Raw genomic sequence first — 8,971 nt, 5'->3', positions numbered from 1 at the left:
CATAAAGTTAAGCTAAAGTTATGACTATAGACTCTTAATGGTGCCTGTTTCACATGGATTTGTCCAATTTGACTGGATTGATTAAAATTACTTAAGTACAGATTCATGATTCGCATCATCTGTCTTATGTGAATGTTTGAGAAACGGCTTATCTGCTGGGATTTTTGGATACAACCTTTCCGAGGTTTATAAAGAATGGCCTAAAAAAAGAGGAACTATTCATTGATCATGGGCAGTGAGTTACTAACATGGACCAAAATCTGTGAGGATTGTTTTCCAGTACGTCATTGAACTTGTGCCATGAAACATTAAGGCAGTTCTGAAGGCAAAAGTGGATTCAACCCAGTACTTCAAAAGAGTACCTATCATGCGAGTGCATAAATTCATAAAGGAAAAGTAAATGTCCATTGTGAGAGCATTTTTTGATGATATGAACATTTCTTAAAAGCAGAAATGAAACCATTTTTAAAAGAAAACAAGTTAAATCAAAGTTTAAGCAAGAAAGTTACCATTTCCTATAAAAAAAATTAAACTGATTAACTGATTACTAATTTTCAGTTACTGGGTTTATTGAATAATACACTAATTACTGCGGCTCCAGAAGCTGGGCGGAAAAAGGAGAGAAAATGTAAAAGTTACATTTCAGCTTAAGTAGAAATCACTACAGCAAACATTTGTTTCAAAAGGAAAGTTGGGACATCAGCTCAACGTCCCTTTCATGTGGTCGCAGTCCAGAGTAATGTGAGGGGGGGTTCATACTTATCAGACACTTCAGAACTCATATTAATCAATGTATGCCCTCATCTGCACTGCTCGTATGTGGAGTCCCCCAGGGCTCAATCCTTGGACATGTTCTATTTTCTTTATATATATATATATATATATATATATATGTTACCCCTGGGAAATCTAATTAATGCTTTTAACTGAATCTTCTACCACTGCTATGCAGATGGCACACAGTTATACTTTTCTGTCAAGCCCAACAACCTCAACAGCTTATCCTGCCTAATGAATGTTTCTCTACCATTACTATTTGGATGTATTCTAATTTCCTCCTTCTCCATTCAGGTAAGACTGAGGCTCTAGTGTTCAGCCCAGACAGTTTCGCTAGGAAGGGCAGTCACTACATCAGTCACCTCACCAATAACATCAAATCATCTGCTAAAACCCTGGGTATCATTTTTGACTAGCACCTAACTTTGAAACTCATATCTCAAAGGTTAGCCACTCTTGTTTCCTTCATCTCAGAATTATTGCAAAAGTTAAACCTTTACTGTCAGTCACTCATATTGAACACTTCTGTTTTTTTCCCACTTGAATTATTGCAGTTCACTTTACACATGTGTCTCTCAGTCCTCTATAGCTCATCTTCAATCAATTCAGAACGAGCTAGCAGGGGTTTACATATTACACCTTCACTGACTTGCAGTGAAATTCAGGATTCACTTTAAAATTCTGTTATTGACATATAAGGCTCTCTATGGACAGGCCCCTGCTTATTTTGCAAAGCTTCTAACACCGTATCAAAGCAGCCACCCTCTCTGATCATCTACTCAGGGTTTTTTAACTGACGCTTGCTCTGATTTTAAAACCAGAGTTGACGTCAGCTGACTCTTTTATTTGTTTTTGCAACGGCTGAAAACTCATTTTTATATGTTAGCATTTCATATTATGAAAAATGCTGCAAACTGAGGCAGCCCAACTGTGTTATTTAAAGGTTACATGAAAATACTCTGCAGGTTAGTGCAGGATAAACAGGTTAGTTTGCTGTACTGTGATAGATTTAAAGTAAGGAACAGTGTGTGACTGGTGCACAGTGGCTGTGGTGTCATGGTCAGAGTTAGGTTATATCAAGTGTAGCAGAGATTCATATGAATTTTAGCTGATGATGCAGAGATTCATTCACTGAATTCCACCTTCATACCATACATCTAGAAAAAAAGACAGCATAAAGAGTGTACTGTCAGTGTAGAGGATGGAAATCAGCCAGGATAATTCATGAAACATCTGCTGACATCTTGTTGAATTAAGTTGTGTACATCCACAAAGAGCTGATCATAGCCTGTACACTAAAAAAAATCTACCAGAACTCCCAATAGGAATTATTGTGAGTTATGATTTTTTTCCTCAGAACGAGCAACTACAAGGTCCAATTAGCTTTGCACAAAAATAGAAACATCCCCCAAAAGAGCTACTTTTCACTTTCTTGCTTAGAGTACATTTCAGAGTCTGAACTTTTTAACTTTTACTTGAGTAAAGAAGTTGAATCAGTACCTCAACTTTTACTGGAGTATTCTCATAAGCACAGAACATCCATACCTTTCCCAACTCTGATGTTTTGCATGCGTACATGAATGTGTGTATGTTGGAATGAATGTCTGTCAGTATGGCTGATTATGTTTCTGTTTATGTGTCGGTACATTTTAACATGTGCACTCATCTTCGTTGTGTGGTTTTTATTTGAACTGTAAAGCATTTCATTTTTTTCTCTGTGTTTTAAAAAGTCCTATATAAATAAAGTTCTTCTTATTATTATTATTACTTATTGAACATCCCCTCGATGTCCTTGTTAGACTTTCTAGCAAGAAAGAAACTTGCAGTGTTGACTTGAACTCATTTGTTGCACTCTGAGACCCATTCAAAGTGCAACAAATGAGACAGAATTTAGATGTACATAAAGAGAAAAAGTGTTGTTTAGGGTTTTGTTTTTTTTGTTGTTGTTGTTTTTAAAGCTGTTTTCAGTACAACTAGTGTGTATATGACAAGATGTTTTTTGACTGTCTGTTCACAGGTTATAGGTCATTGTTTAAAAAGAACAAAACAAAGACAGATGCATTAAAATATTGCATTAAAAGAGGCAGATGCAGTGTTGCAGTGAGTTTACCTGATGACTTTCAGCTGGAAGACTGGTTTGGATCTTTATGTATCCAAAAGTGAGCACTGACCTTTCTTTACTGTATAAAACTCATCTGGTGTGTGCGGATTATACCTTAAATTTAATATTGCGAAGTCTTTTGATTTATTGACATTAACCAGATGTGAATCTGAACATTTCATCATGCAAATCTCACATTTTTGATGGATGCATTTGTTTTTTCATAGTTGGTTTCATAGTATTCCAAAGTAATTTCATGTGTCACTTCATTATCTTTCCATCCTCTGTACGCATTTACCAAATAAGCAATCCCCAAAGACGCCTGCAGTCCCAAATCTATTCCTAAATCTTCCTTGAGGCAGACTCATTCTCTTTGCTTCAAGACAGATTTACTTGTTTCTGTGCACGTGAATATAAATGGCATCCTGTAAAAATAAAGTCTTTCACACAGCTGTGTGCTGTGTTTACATACCATTAACATTAGGCATTAATAATGCCTAACCCTGTTTACACAAAACCAACAAACATATCGTTTCTTCCTGTACATCACGCAGCCTCCTGTCCGGCTGCCACCTTGCAGGGTTGTAAACATCTTAAGCAAACACACACATATGACGGCGTAATTGCACAGTCGACACAGGGCCACACAGTCATTAGTCCCATTGCAGTTCCATTTGAAGAGGCTTTCTATATGTTTTTACTCAGAGTTTTATCAGCCACAGGAAATTATAACATGTTAGAAGGAACACGTCTCTTTGTTTTATTATCTCACCTTGGCTGTTTAATGGCGGTCAGAAAGCATTAAAAGTGTATATTATTGTTAGTCAGAGAAAGATTAAAATCTTCAGTATGGGCTTAGTGCAACAAGACAACTTTGGATTTAGGTTTGGGTTTCCTCTTTTCATGGTATCTGATGGCAACAATTAATCTTAGTTTATAAAAGTACCAACCTTGTGCTTTAAACAAAGGTAAAGGCTATAAAACGCCTGTCAGCTCGGGCTGGAGATAACAGAAATTTGTGTCAGAGTAAGATAAACAGGTATCTTAAAATTTCAGTAGCTAATTATTAGTCTGTTTATGATTAGTCAATAATTGCCCAATGCCCCCCTTCTCATACACCATATTAACCATATCGACTGGCAGCATACTAATAAATCTGGAGCCTAACTAGCGACTTCAATTTGGTGGCACAGTGTTTTTTTCCATAGCCCTTTCCACAGAATTGTATCGCTCATATTGAAATTCAGGTTCATGTGCAGTGGGGATTTATGGTTATTGTGAAAGATAAAACAGGCAATTAATTTATGGTTCCACTATTAAACCTGGGACTTGTTGCGAAACCGGACATTTCATCACATGCTATTAAGAAAAACTAGGTTAGTTCAGTTCAGTTTAGGCACTGCAAAAGCATTACAGTATTGATAATTGATGACAACAAATCTCACACAGCTTCATTTTGGTCTGTGTTATATAGTAAAAGAAATAAACCAATACACCGATACGGGAGATAGTGGTGAGTTGGGTTAAATGAGGCTAATTTTGTTCTACATTTGGGTAACCACGTAAATTTTGTATATAGATCTACTGTATTTGTGGAACTGCTCTGAACTGGTTCAAGACTTATCTGACTATTATCTCTTTTTCCAATACCACTGCCAACTACTATTCTCACTGCCTTCCTTATCAGTGGTGTGCCTCAAGGTTTTAGTTTGGGTCCATTTCTGTTTTCAATGTTTAAAACGTGTGTCTCACAAAGTTTCTTCAAACCTAATGAAAATAAAACTGAGCACAACTTAGACCAGGGGTAGGCAACCTTTCTGATGACAAGTGCCATCTAAAATTTCCTCAGAAGTAAGTGTGCCATATGATTGCATTAGCAATAAATTTAATAATGCTCTATATGAACAGTTATACACTATATAGAACCACTTTATAGAATTATATTTGTTTGCAGATGTTGGCAGCTATCAGCGAATAGTTATCAGCTATTTTGAAACAGAAAAAAAGACACTTTTTATCCATAACAGCAAATGAACTGTACAACAGAAAATACAAATGCTATTTATGGTCTCCTCACAACAATGACAAGAAAAATAAACTGAGCCAATATGGCATGTTTGTTAATACACATGTTAATCTGATCTCTGGTCCAGCATTCAGACGGCTACCTGAGGACACTCATGTGAGAGAAAATCTGCTCACACAGATATGTAGAGCCAAATACTGTCAATAAGGCCTCTGCAATGTTCTGAAGACAGTCAAACTTGTCAGGTAGTGATGTCCAGCAGGTGAAAATGCAAGCTCCATGAACACGCACAGCTGTGGATTCCAGCTGCTTCGATGTTGCATTAACTGGCATTAACTCAGCCAGTTAATGCGAGACAAATCCAGCTGCTCATTAAAGATTTCTGGTTTGATTAGAAAAGAAAACATTGGTCCATACACCTGAAAGTCCCAAAAACACATTGTGAATTCTGTCTCGAGTCTACGGATGTATCCGTGTATTTCCACGGTGCTGATGCTGTGCTGAGCAGACAGCTCCTGAAGCTTTTCAAGTGTCGGAATGTGGAAAGCTAACAACTTCCCCCTCACCAGTAGGCTAAGTTAGTTTTAGCCAATTACAAGTTGAATCTGGTAGTTGGGGTTGTTAGCTAAGATACTGTCATTAAGAAGCGGCACAACTAATGTGTCTATGCGAGCTAATTTGCGATGTGCACCGCTGGCGTGGCCATTTATTTTTTAATGCACCTTCTCAGATTAATTCACTGCACGTCATGCCCAGGAATGGACTGGGACAAAAAAATTGGCCCGGGCATTTCGACTAAAGACCGGCCCATCAGGTATTAAAGCTATAAAGCCTTTGAATGAAAACAAACGCTGTTGTGACAGTGATGTACACTGTCTTGTTGGTATATATATGATTTCTATACATTTTATGTCAGATAAAAACTTTGGTTGTAAGCTTCAGAAAATTATTTAATAACAGCTAGACATTTTAAATGAGAATAAGAAAGAAAAGTATTTCTTTGTGCCCCCCTCTCCCTGTTAATGCCCTACATGGCCCCCTTGGCAAAATTTTGCTAGACCCGCCCCTGCACAGTTACCAGCTGTCAGCTGCTTAGAAAAGGATGCTGGTGTTATTTGTCTCTCAGAAACAGTTCATAACTTCCCTTCAACTCATTCATGTCACCTAAAAGGTAAACCTGTTTCTCCATCACCTGTTCAGCTCTGATGATTCAGTAAGGACATCTCCTGGTTTCATCTTCATGTTTCCCTCTCACCACATATCCAAACCGACATCAGGACCAGCAGCTTTTCCAGCTGTGGCTCCAGCAAACATCTAGAAATCAATATTAAATCAATTCTAACAACAGCTGATCAAGCTTTTCTGGCACAAAGTGGGCAATAAACAAACAAGAGAGAAAAGCCGATCAGCTGATCATTGATCAGTTTCATGAGTGAAGTAGCAACAGGAGAGAGAAGGGAGAGAATGAGATAAGAAGAGGCAGCTGTGCAGCGTAATGACGCAGAATAAGTCCAGCTTTGTCCTTTTTTCTATTCTAGCTGAAGTACGGGACAAATCGCGTTTCTTTTCAGCTCAATACGAAATGCGTAATATTTTCTCTGAATACAGGACGATTCCGTTTTTACGGGACGGTTGGCAACTCTAATAATTAACCTTATGAATAAAATAAAGATCACTATCAGTAAAATCATAGCACCCACCCAGCTGTATAGAAACTCCGTCATGCTAGCTAGTACGCAGTGCGAGTCATTAACTGACTGTAAAAAGTCAGCACAACGAAAATAAACTCCACCTAAACTTGGTTTATATCTGACCCAGATAGACTGCAGGTCATAAATTCTTACCTGAAGTTCAGTTCACCTGACACTCGGACTGGCCCCGCCTCGGGTCTCTCCTCCTCCTGCCTCCCCTTTCCCTCATCCACCTGCTGGCCTCCACCACTTACTAATGTTACTGAATCTGTGGAAGCTCCACCATAGCCACCACCAAACAACTGAGTTATTTTTACACATCAGCCAGCATCTGGCCAATCCACCACCTTTCATTGTTTATACCGTTACAAAAAAAATCCAAAAAAAAAATCATCAGCCCATAAAAACGAAAATTCACCATCAGCCCACCGAGCAAATGCCCGGTGTGCCCGATGGCCAGTCCAGCTATGGTCGTGCCATCAGTTAACCCTTCACGTGCCAGCTGTGGCACGCGTGCCTAGGGTTGCCGACCCCTGACTTAGACACTCACATTATTTACACTCTTATGACACATACATATAGGGCGTCTGGGTGGGCACACAGAACGGTCTGTGCACCCGTTTTGACTCCATGTTGGGCAAGTGTGCGTGTATTTGTATATGTGTACATGACGGTGGAAATGCATGCTTGTGTCTGTGTGTGCCTGTTTTTCTATGTTTATGTGTCAGCTCAGGTCTTAGACTCCAACTCTCAAGGAACATCTCAGGCTCCCATAGGTGCGGGGGCCTATTGTCCCCCACCACACTCCCTGCCAGCGGCTGATGCCCCCACCTGTGAGTGAATTGGTGGGTTCTCTGTGTCCGGGACTGGGAGCTCAAGCAGCACTTGGCCCTGCCAAGTGCTGCTTGGCAGGGCCAAGTGCTGCTTGGCAGGGCCTGGCCCACCGGACCCAACAGAGCCTGAAGGCTCGTGCCTTATGGGTGCCTTATGAACACAAGCGCTCTCACACACAGGTGTTCACACAGGTGTACAAACAGGTGCTCACAAATAGTTCATCTTGTTTGAAAAGAGCAGCATTGACGGCTGCTGGATGTGACAGTCATGCTGGACACTCTGTGCATTTGGTGAATGCATTTGCATTTGTGCTTGTGTTTAGGTTAGAATATGACTCCATTAAAGCTTTGTAAATGTACTGCATTTTAACACAGGTAATCTGTGATATTCTGTTCTGACTGCTACTATCGCGCTCTCTTTCTGCCCTCTTGTGGCTGCTGTGCTTCAGTGACGATGATAAGTTGTGGAGAAGATGTAAATATTCTGTAGTTTGCATGTCAAAAACCACTTTAAAACATGACCCACGAATAAGGTTGCAAATACCCTGTATTTACATGCAATTTGCAGGCAACAAGTCAGATATTTGTAGGAAACAATGAAACAAGTAAACTGTAAGCAGAAATGGGCAGTAACGTGTTACAAGTAACAAGTTACTATAATCTGATTCTATTTTTTTCAAGTAACGAGTAAAGTAAGGGATTACTACTGCAAAAAAGTAATTAGATTACTGTTACTTTCCCACAAGCACACTGCGTTACTAAACTGTGATTTTGTTTGTGAGAGTTTCTCATGACAATGACGTACGAGTGTGCGACGTCCGTGGTAGCAACAGACGTGTGCAAATCAACAATGGATAATATGGCGTGCGGGAGAGTGTCCGACCATGCAGCGTTTAAAGCTTGGAAGTACTGACATTACTTTCAGTTTGATTGTGACAAAAACATGAGCGTCGGCTGTACACTGCGTGGGAAGAAAACTTCTTTCTACAGCAAAAAATTAAACTTGAAATCTGAGCAAGTACCTAGCACGCTGCAATGGGAATGTGAAATTCACAAAGGAACCCCCGGATCCCCCCACTGACATGACCACTGCTGCACCAGGCAAACCTCCACCAGCCCCACTCCTGCTAAACAGGTGAAAATTTAAGATTTAAGAGCGACAGGACTTAGTGCTGCTGAATCTTTGATTTTTTTCTGTTTTTTGCTGTGTTTTATTTGCATCTATGTGAAAGCGTGAAAGTGTAAACACACACAAAAAAATATTTTATATGCTGGAATATGCAGAAAATAGGTTCAACTGTTAAACAAATTTCTTCCAGTCATAATTCTTCTTGCATATAATTTAATTTTGCTTGATGTAATGTGCATAAAGGTAAAAGATTAAAAGTAACTAAAAGAGTTTTAAAAAGAGACTTTTTCTCTTGATTCAATTTTATACTAGAAAAATTTGCATTTCCTGCGAAAGTGCTGTGTGGATGCTGTAACGGTGAAGCTGTCTGCTGAAAATGGCTGAAAAAGATGAAAAGTTGCAAAAATCTGCCCG

Source organism: Simochromis diagramma, unplaced genomic scaffold (genome assembly GCF_900408965.1).
Source record: "Simochromis diagramma unplaced genomic scaffold, fSimDia1.1 OVJJ01000510.1, whole genome shotgun sequence".
NCBI lineage: Eukaryota > Metazoa > Chordata > Actinopteri > Cichliformes > Cichlidae > Simochromis > Simochromis diagramma.
Note: the sequence above shows the minus strand (reverse complement) of the source record.